The 10,978-nt window shown below is 37.4% G+C and overlaps 2 pseudogenes; both read left to right on the top strand.

Annotated features, from left to right (window-relative positions):
- Positions 1-326: 326 nt before the first annotated feature.
- LOC102489897 (centromere protein K-like) lies at positions 327-973 on the top strand (annotated as a pseudogene).
- Positions 974-2,213: 1,240 nt separating this feature from the next.
- On the top strand, positions 2,214-2,860 carry LOC102489489 (centromere protein K-like; annotated as a pseudogene).
- The last annotated feature ends 8,118 nt before the right edge of the window (positions 2,861-10,978 follow it).

The raw sequence follows: 10,978 nt of genomic DNA, 5'->3' as shown, positions 1-10,978 counted from the left end.
AGCATTATTAAAATGAGAATAAACTCAAGTCAAGTAGCTCAATAGCATAAAAACAAATAACTATATTAAAATGGGCAAAGTATCTAAAGAGACATTTTTCAAAAGAATATATACAAATGTCCAATAGGTCCCTGAAAAAAAAATGGAATATTCAGCACTGACTATGCTAAGCGGAGGTGACCTGAAGTTTTATGACTGACTCTGTGAAGATTAAGAAAATCACAAAGCACATGTTAGCAAATCAGCAAGATCTAGATATGGAAAGTACTATGGATGTGGAAGATGTTATAGATACTAAAGAAGAACTTACCGACAAATTTGAAGAAATGTGGAAAGATCTGGAAGAATGTCAGAATAAATTATCACTTATTGGAACTGAGACACTCACTGATTCAACTGCTCAGTAAGTCCCCTGACTGAAGATGTTCTGGTCACATTAGGAAAAGAACAGTTCCAAAAGTTAGGACATAATCTTGAAATGGTACTATCTATTATTCAATCAAAGAATGAGAAGTTAAAGGAAGACTTGGAAAGGGAGCAGTAGTGGTTGGATAGACAGCAACAGAAAATAGTCTCTGAATGTACTGCACAGTAAATTGAAAAATCAGGTCATGACTTTTTCTGAATCAAGAATCTTTAATGAGCCGAAAACTAAAATGCTTAAGGTAAAAAGAATATAGGGAGAAACTCTTGATTACCCTGGGTGAATTTCTAGAAGACCCTTTTCCTCTGCCTGACAGAAATGCTAAAAAGGAAAAGAAAAACATTCAAGAATCAACTGCCACAGCTAATAACACTGTATGAGATGTTAGAGATTCGTATAAATAGAGTATTTGATGTTCCACATGATCCATGTGTCAAAATTAGTGATTCTTCTTGGCCACCTTATATTGAGCTGCTGCTACATAATGGAATTGCCTTGAGACATCCAGAAGATCCAACTCGAATAAGATTAGAAGCCTTCCATCAGTAAAAGGATGGTCTTTATTAATTTTTTTTTTCACAAAAAGAATCATGTCATTCAAGGATAATGGAAACACAGGACTATCTGGATAAAGAAGAGGACTGCAAATCAAAGGACAAAGTCCATCTTCCTTTTGTCCTTACATGACACAGGCAACCATCTACTACTCACTTTGAAATGGTCCTTTCTCATTTAGTCAGTCTTTGGTGTTTTAAACTGCATGAAGAAGACTGCAAATAAAAAGTATTCTAGATTTACAAAGCATTTAATGTACCTTACTTCATACAATATTCTTTGAAAAACCTAATTCATGAAGTTGCCAGTGTAATGTTTTTGTTTTTAAATGTATAACAGTATGTTTTATGCATTTTGCATTCCAGTTGGTGATTAACTTCTTTATATTTTGGAATTATAATGTAAAGATTATTTAACTTGCAGATGGCTTTAAAATTGAAGGGGACAAGCAACTGACATAATGACTATGTCGCTGGACTCCCATGTAGTCAACTGTGGTTCAAGTCCCGGACCCGGTGGCTTAAACTCACACCAGGTGCACGCGCGCGTGTGTGTGTGTGTGTGTGTGTGTGTGTGTGCCCAAGATTCCAAGAGGAGAATGGAGGAGAAGGGATTGTGGTGTGGCCATCCCACTGGGGGATGATTTCTCATTTTCTGTCTCTCTGCCTCTGTCTTTCTGGCAAGCACACACGCCCTATAGCAAAACCCTCTCAAAAAAAAAAAAAAAAAAAAAGAAAAATGGACAATGAGTATTATGAAAAAACTATAAATGGATTTCAAAAAAATTTTGCACTAAAATAAATTTGTACTTCAATTCCATTTTCCATGAACATTTTTAAGTCTTCTCATGTATGAATAATAAAAAAGAATGCAATAGAGTGAACATAATAGAAATTTTTGGGGGAAGAAGCATTATTAAAATGAGAATAAACTCAAGTCAAGTAGCTCAATAGCATAAAAACAAATAACTATATTAAAATGGGCAAAGTATCTAAAGAGACATTTTTCAAAAGAATATATACAAATGTCCAATAGGTCCCTGAAAAAAAAATGGAATATTCAGCACTGACTATGCTAAGCGGAGGTGACCTGAAGTTTTATGACTGACTCTGTGAAGATTAAGAAAATCACAAAGCACATGTTAGCAAATCAGCAAGATCTAGATATGGAAAGTACTATGGATGTGGAAGATGTTATAGATACTAAAGAAGAACTTACCGACAAATTTGAAGAAATGTGGAAAGATCTGGAAGAATGTCAGAATAAATTATCACTTATTGGAACTGAGACACTCACTGATTCAACTGCTCAGTAAGTCCCCTGACTGAAGATGTTCTGGTCACATTAGGAAAAGAACAGTTCCAAAAGTTAGGACATAATCTTGAAATGGTACTATCTATTATTCAATCAAAGAATGAGAAGTTAAAGGAAGACTTGGAAAGGGAGCAGTAGTGGTTGGATAGACAGCAACAGAAAATAGTCTCTGAATGTACTGCACAGTAAATTGAAAAATCAGGTCATGACTTTTTCTGAATCAAGAATCTTTAATGAGCCGAAAACTAAAATGCTTAAGGTAAAAAGAATATAGGGAGAAACTCTTGATTACCCTGGGTGAATTTCTAGAAGACCCTTTTCCTCTGCCTGACAGAAATGCTAAAAAGGAAAAGAAAAACATTCAAGAATCAACTGCCACAGCTAATAACACTGTATGAGATGTTAGAGATTCGTATAAATAGAGTATTTGATGTTCCACATGATCCATGTGTCAAAATTAGTGATTCTTCTTGGCCACCTTATATTGAGCTGCTGCTACATAATGGAATTGCCTTGAGACATCCAGAAGATCCAACTCGAATAAGATTAGAAGCCTTCCATCAGTAAAAGGATGGTCTTTATTAATTTTTTTTTTTCACAAAAAGAATCATGTCATTCAAGGATAATGGAAACACAGGACTATTTGGATAAAGAAGAGGACTGCAAATCAAAGGACAAAGTCCATCTTCCTTTTGTCCTTACATGACACAGGCAACCATCTACTACTCACTTTGAAATGGTCCTTTCTCATTTAGTCAGTCTTTGGTGTTTTAAACTGCATGAAGAAGACTGCAAATAAAAAGTATTCTAGATTTACAAAGCATTTAATGTACCTTACTTCATACAATATTCTTTGAAAAACCTAATTCATGAAGTTGCCAGTGTAATGTTTTTGTTTTTAAATGTATAACAGTATGTTTTATGCATTTTGCATTCCAGTTGGTGATTAACTTCTTTATATTTTGGAATTATAATGTAAAGATTATTTAACTTGCAGATGGCTTTAAAATTGAAGGGGACAAGCAACTGACATAATGACTATGTCGCTGGACTCCCATGTAGTCAACTGTGGTTCAAGTCCCAGACCCGGTGGCTTAAACTCACGCCAGGTGCACGCGTGTGTGTGTGTGTGTGTGTGTGTGTGTGTGCCCAAGATTCCAAGAGGAGAATGGAGGAGAAGGGATTGTGGTGTGGCCATCCCACTGGGGGATGATTTCTCATTTTCTGTCTCTCTGCCTCTGTCTTTCAAGCCCCACCCCCCTAAAGAAAAACCCCTCCAAAAAAAAAAAAAAAAAAAAAGTAAAATAGAAGTAATCTGATATAGAAGGGGGCAAAATTGAAAATATTTAGTAAATATGTTTCATGTGTATTGCCTTATTTCTAGATATGTAAAAAAAAGTTGAGATATAAACACACTAATGGATAAAGCTAGCCTGAGAACTACATTTTGCTGTGTGTTATGTACCAAGAGACTTTGTGTATTAATCTATTTTGATTCTGCTAGTTATTAACAACAAAATTGTGTTCATGACATTTTGTTAATCCTTTATGAATTATAACTAAATAAAATTCTCTGAAAAACCTCCCCAAAAAAGGACTATTCATCACTAATCAATTAGAATATTCAAATTAAAACCACAATGAAATCTCACCTCACACCTGTTAGAATGACTTTTATCAAAAAGATGAATGAGGGACCAGCAGTTAGCATAATGCCTATGTCACTGGACTCCCATGTAGTCAACTGCGGTTCAAGTCCCGGACCCGGCAGCTTAAACTCATGCTGGGCATGTGTGCATGCGTGCCCAAGATCCCAAGAGGAGAATGGAGGAGAAGGGATTGTGGCATGGCCATCCCCCCTAGGGGGTGATTTCTCGCTTTCTATCTCTCTGTCTCTGTCTGTCTGGCAAGCGCACGCGCCCTATAGCAAAAAACCTCTCCAAAAAAAAAAAAAAGAAAAGATGAGTGATAAGTGTTGGAGAAGATTCAGAGAAAAGAAAACTCTAATATACTGTTGTTTGAATGTAAGTTAGTATAGTAATTATGGAAACAGTATAGAGGTTCCTCAAAAATCTACAAATAGAACTACCATTGCTGTGATCTGTAATTCAATTTCTGGGCACGTATCCAAAGGATGCATAACCAACATGTCAAAGGCATATCTGCATCCCCATGTTAACTGCAGCATTATTAACCATAGCTAAGATATGAAATCTGATAGTCTACCAATGGATGAATGGATAAAGCAAATGTGAATTATATACACAATGGGACTCTACACAGCCTCTAAAGGGAGGGAGAAGTCTGCCATTTGCAACAACATGGATGAATCTGAAGGACATTAGGCTAAGTAAAATGAGTCAGACATGAAAAGACAAATACTGCATGATCTCTCTTATCTGTAAAATCTTAATAAAGCTGAACTCATGGAAGTAGAGATAAGAATAGTAATTGCCAGAGTCTGGGGGAATGGGACAGAGATGGGATTAATCAAAGGGTTCAAATTTCAAATAAACAGAAGAAATACATTTTGAGATCTACTGCACAGCAGAATACTGTGTCAGTAATAATGTACTACTTATTTCAATGGAAAAGGGTGCATTTCAAGTGTTTCATCATAAAAAGGATAGGTGAGTGAGATGATAGATGCCAATTGATTAAAACATGCCACATTGTATGCATATACCAAAGCATCCTGTTGTATGCCCTATAGAAAGGATACAACTGCGGTTCGCGTCCCGGACCAGATGGCTTAAGACTCACGCCAGGCGTGTGTGCGCACGTGCCCAAGATCCCGAGAGGAGAACGGAGGAAAAGGGATTGTGGCGTGGCCATCCCCCCTGAGGGTGATTTCTCGCTTTCTGTCTCTCTGTCTCTCTCTCTCTCTCTGTCCATCTGGCGAGCACACACGCCCTATAGCAAAAACCTCTCCAAAAAATAAAAGATATTACCACACATATTATCAACATATTATTTTCCATTTTTATGTCCCTTACATGTTTTGGTTTTTTTTCCACTTTGATTCCCTCACACCACTCATTGTCCACCCTCCTCTCACACTGACTCTAGTACCCACAGTTGCTCTCCATGCTTTTATACCTTCTAATCTTCCAGTTTCTGCCATAGAGTGCAGGTATTTGACCTTAGCAATTGTGAGTAATGCTGCAATAAATGTGGATGTGCAAGTGTTTTTTTGACTAAGTGTATTCCTATCCTTTGGGAAGATATCTAGGATTAGAATGGTTGGAGCATGTAGTAGTTCTATTTATAGGTTTTTGAGGAACCTCCATTTTGTTCTTCACAGTGGCTATACTAATTTACATTCCCACAAACAGTGTCGGAGTGTTCCCTCTACACCACAGACACACCAGCATTTATCATTCTTAATTTTTTTAATTTCAGCCATTCTGATTGGAGTGAAGTGATATTTCTATGTGGTTCCAACTTTTATTGCTCTTATGATAAGGAATGTTGCCTATATACTTTATTTTTATTTTCTTAAAAAATTTTTTTGGAGAGGTATTTGCTATAGGGCACATGCATTCACCAGAAAGACAGAGAGAGACAGAAAGTGAGAAATAACCCCCCAGGGAGGGATGGCCACACCATGATCCCATCTCCTCCATTCTTCTCTCGGGATCTTGGGTATGCACACACGCGCCCGGCATGAGTTTCAGCCACTGGGCCCAGGACTTGAACTGCAGTTGACTACATGGGAGTCCAATGACGTTGCCACTATGCCATCTGTAGGTCCTATCTATATACTTTATTTTTAAAATAATTTTTAAAAGAATTATTTATTTATTTATTTCCATTTGTTATTGATTGATAACTTACTATCCAGCACATGTCTTTTCAATTTATTTATTTTTAAAAAGAATTATTTATTTTATTTTATTCATTGTCATTATTATATTTTAATTTGCTATAGGGCATGCGTGATGCTGAGAGAGACAGAGAAAGAAAAAGAGAGAAGAAAAGTGAGAAAGCAAGTTGCCAAGTCCAGGACCCAAACTGTGGTGGGCCAGGAGTCCAACACATTAACTACCCATATACTTTAAATCATCTCTAGACTATAATATTATACCTAACACAAGGTAGGTTCTATGTAAATAGTTGTTGTACTTTTTTGTTTCCATTATTTTTCCTGTTGTTGTATTTTTAATATTTTGTGCCCCCTCCCCCATTGTTTGAATCTGTAGGTGCAGAAACCACCAATACAGAGGGCTGACTGTATGTGTGTTTTAGTGAACATGTACAGTCATTATTCTTGGGTATAGACCTAAATATATCTATGTGTACCCATGAATATACTGTGTATACCCATGACTAGTGAGTGCACATGCCCACCAAGAGACATACAAGAATACTTACAGCAGCTTTATTCATAATAGCATAAAACTGAAAAAAATTGAAGTAGCGTAATGGAAAAATGGGGTATTTTATACATTCACAGCAATGAATATTATGAATGCATTACCCCATGTAACAACACAAATTAATCACATGCAATCAGACAGAATGGTCATACTGCATGAAACCATTTATTTGAATTTCAAAGACTTGCAAAACTAATCCACAATAATAAAAGTCAGAAAAGTGTTTTCCTTGTGGTGGTAATGCTATTAATCTGAAAATGGCAAGAAAAAGATTCTAGGGTACTAGAAATTTTTTATATATTAATCTGGGTCTTATCTGATTCATGATTTCATAGTATGTATTTTTTTATTCTTAAGCCTATACACTTAATATTATCTTTCTTTTATAGCATTTTTTAAAAGTCATTGAACTGTACACTAAGTATCTGCACTTTATATGTGCTATATCTCAGTAAAAATAAGTAAATAAAATTAATCCTCTAAATGAATAATTTATTATCAACACACTACTGGTCCTAAGTCACCTGGCAATGAGTACAAACAAATGTGCCCTGATCTAACCTTTTAATCAAAGATAAATTTAGAAAATAGTGGCAGGACACATAAAAAGTAAAAACTGCCTATATTTAATTAGCAAATGTAATTAACAACTATAACTCTGCTTAGCTCATATGACTGTAGATGTGCTATAGATGTAGATGTTCTTTTAGGAAAATGTAGCAATTTTCATAACCTAATCACATCTTTTAATAGAAGCCTTAGGGTTTTGGGTTCTCTTTTACATGATTAGTATAAAAGACAACATTTTTGCTATAGTAACTAATGCATCATCTTGTAAAGCAGTCCTGTAAGGTCATGAGTTTTTGCTCTAAGCAAATACTGTTTAAAATGCCACCTAGATTCAGGATTCACTTTCCATCTTGCCTTTCCATGCAATGCCTGAAAATGAGGATGACTAAAAAGTGTAATCATTTTATTAAAAATGCAATTTGCTTGAATAAACAGCTTTTAAGGGTGAGAAGCTGACAACGGCAGTTTACAATTACACCTGTCGTCCCATGACAGCCACAGGCATACCAGAAACATAAATGTCAGTGCACTCCACTGCCAAAGTAGAACATCTGAAGAGTCAATGGGCAGAAAGAACCGAGGTTTTATGCAGCAGTTAGAGATTACTGTCAGGAAGGTCCCAATAAAAAATTGGAAGATTTAGAATCACATTAAAGACTGTCATATACCGTGTGTTTAAGAGCCTCCTGGTGAAAACAGTAATGGCAGCCCACATCGTAGGTTTTTTTAGGGAAAGGGTGTCGTAGCACCAGGGGAAGGTATATACAAAGCCCACACTGGGGAACAAGTGTGCCATAACACAGGGGAACGTCCTACATGCCCTATCAACAAATCAAACAGCAGAAGAATATTGAGGTAGAAAACAGATCAGATTGTTCAGGACACTTATGTCTTTTGGGGGCAAAAAAAAAAAAGTTGGAAACTAGACTTATAAAATTCTTAGACATCAGGGAAAATTCTGTGGATGTACAATCTATAAGAATGTCATTTTCTGAGAACTATATCTCCTATAAGAGAAAAGCTTATTTAAAAATGTCTTCTCCAAGGCAAACTTGGAAGAAGTGGACTATATGATAAGTTATTTTAAAAAGGGCAAGTGAGAGAGTTGTGTATCTCCCTACAGAAATAATTCACTCGGTTCTTCTAAAGAGTCTAAAGAGTGAAATATAATGCCATTATCTAAGGTGTAATCCTGTCAGTGAGCCATTTATCCCTTTAATTTGGTATTCCACGTAGAGAAAGAGTCTATTTTTTGGCCTTTTTAAATGGCCTTTTCTCCCTTCCGGCAAGTCTTCCTGACTCAAAACACAGGCAGAGGACAAAGCAAAGGAACAGAGCTGTAGGAAAACAATTGTGATCATCTGAAAGCTTTATTCATCACTGTCCCAACAGAAAACAGCTCACAGTGGTTGGGCAATAAAGGGCGATTTACAGAGGTGTGTGCAAGGTATAGAGAAATCAGAACGGATGATGCATGGCCTTCAAAGACGGGACCAGCAGACAGTCATTTCTACCCTCAGCCCTAACAGGGGAGAGGAGGGAGCAGAGAAGATAGTGCAGCAGCAGAGGCTGTTCGAGAGGGGCCCACGATGGATGGAGGCAACCTCTGTACCTGGGAGGGAGTGTCCAGACCTAACACCTCACTCACTCTCCCCCTCCATCTAATCTCCTCCTCACAGCCACCACTGGAGGCCCGAGAACAAGGGGACCTATGGAAGCAGGTCAGACAAGACAGCAGCCTGGGGTGCAAAGGAATGTGGGAGACAGTGGCTCTGGATAACAGAACAGGAGAAAACCAACAGGAGATGTATTAAAATAGCACACTGTGTGGGGCAGTATACGAGTGTACGAGTGCCTGGTAAAATAAAGCAGACTGCTTGAGTCACACAGAGAGAAAAAGGTCTCTTCTGAGGTAGTCAGGGAGCATGTCGAAAAGGAGGCAGCAATACAGAATACTGAGAACAGGGTGGTGGCTGCCAGGGCCTGCGGGGAGAGGGACGAGGTGATACCTGCTCCTCTAGGTATAGAGTTCGATTTTGCTAGGTGAAAAGATTTCTGGAGGTTGCTTGCACAACAATGTGAATGTACTTGATACAGTAAATTGCGCATTTAAAAATTCTTCAGATGGTTGTATATATCAAATTTTATATATCAAATATGTTTCATATACTTATGTATATTTTAGTGCAATTAAAAATATTTTTAAAAGGAGGCAACACAGTGTAGTTAGATTCTGTTACTATGACAAAACTTGGATAAGTAGAGATGGAGATATGAGGGAAGATAGAATATAGAGCAATCTGAATGCAAGACTTTATGTTTAGAAATGAGAAAAAAAAAAAAGAACACCAACTCAAGAGTGCCATCTACTAAATTTCAAAGCAATTGGGAAGAAAGTAAAATAGATTTCTACAAAAAATAAAGAAATAATGGGGTGGAGAGTGGGGATATTTCTGTAACACAGGCAGTGTTTAATATTACTGCAGAAAGCATAAATACTGGGCTTACAGACTATAGAACTATAAATTGTATGGAGATTTCAGGTATAAATCATTTCTGTTGTTTAGCCAGGAACCAAATGAAATCTCATAAGTGCATTGGATTCCTATTGCCACTGTAATAAATTACCACAACTTAGTGGCTTAAAACAACACAAATTTACTATCTTACAGTTCTAGAAGTCAGAAATCAAAAACACACTCAATAAAGTAAAGTAAAGACAGGACTTTGTTCTTTCTGGAGGCCTCAGGAGATCCTATTTCCTTGAGACAGCTTCTAGAAGTTGCCGACATTTCCTAGTTAACGCTGCCCTTCCTTCTTCAATGCCAGAAATGGCTGCTTGAGTCTTTCTCACATCGCATCATCCTGAGACTCTCTTCTGCTTCCCTCTTTTACATTTAAAGGGCTGTCATGATTACACTAATCCTGCCTAAACAATCCAGGATAAAAGTTCCCCCCTTTTTTTGAGAGTTTTTTTTTTTTCTATAGAGCACGTGAGCTCGCCAGAGAGACAGAGAGAGGGAGAGAGAGACAGAGAGACAGAAAGCAAGAAATCATTTCCTGGAGTGATGGCCACACCACAATCCCTTGTCCTCCATTCTTCTCTCGAGATTTCGGGCACGCACTTACATGCGCCTAGTGTGTGTTTTAAGCTGCCAGGTCCGGAACTCAAATCACAGTCAATGACATGGGAGTCCAACAACGTAATCATGCCATCTGTACATCTCAATAATCTCCTTATTTTAAGGTCAATTCATTAGAACCGTAATTCCATCTGCAACCTTAATTCCTCTTTGCCGCATAATAACATAGTAACAGATTCCAAGGATTAGTATGGGAACATCATTCTGCCCACCACACAAAGAAAGAAAAAGTTTTTCATTATTTTACTTTCCTAAATCTTTTTTTTTTTAGGTTTGTTTTGTTTTGCCATAGGGTGCATGTGCTTGCCTGAGAGACACAAAGAGAAGGAAAGTGAGAAGTCACACACACACACACACACACACACACACCCCAGGGAGGATGGCCACACTGTGATCTCTTCTCCTCCACCCTCCTCCTGGGATTTTGGGCATGCACGCACAGGCACTTGATGTGATTTTCAACCCATCAGGTCTGGGACTAGAACTGCTGTTGACCATGTGGGAGTCCAATGCCCTAACCACCACGCCACCTACTGGCTCCCTCTAAATATTTTTATTAATGAGGCATGCATCTAAATGTATTTATGTTTTCC

This window comes from Tupaia chinensis, unplaced genomic scaffold (genome assembly GCF_000334495.1).
Source record: "Tupaia chinensis unplaced genomic scaffold, TupChi_1.0 Scaffold000315_1, whole genome shotgun sequence".
Lineage (NCBI taxonomy): Eukaryota > Metazoa > Chordata > Mammalia > Scandentia > Tupaiidae > Tupaia > Tupaia belangeri.
Note: the sequence above shows the minus strand (reverse complement) of the source record. Positions and strands in the feature narration are given on the sequence as shown.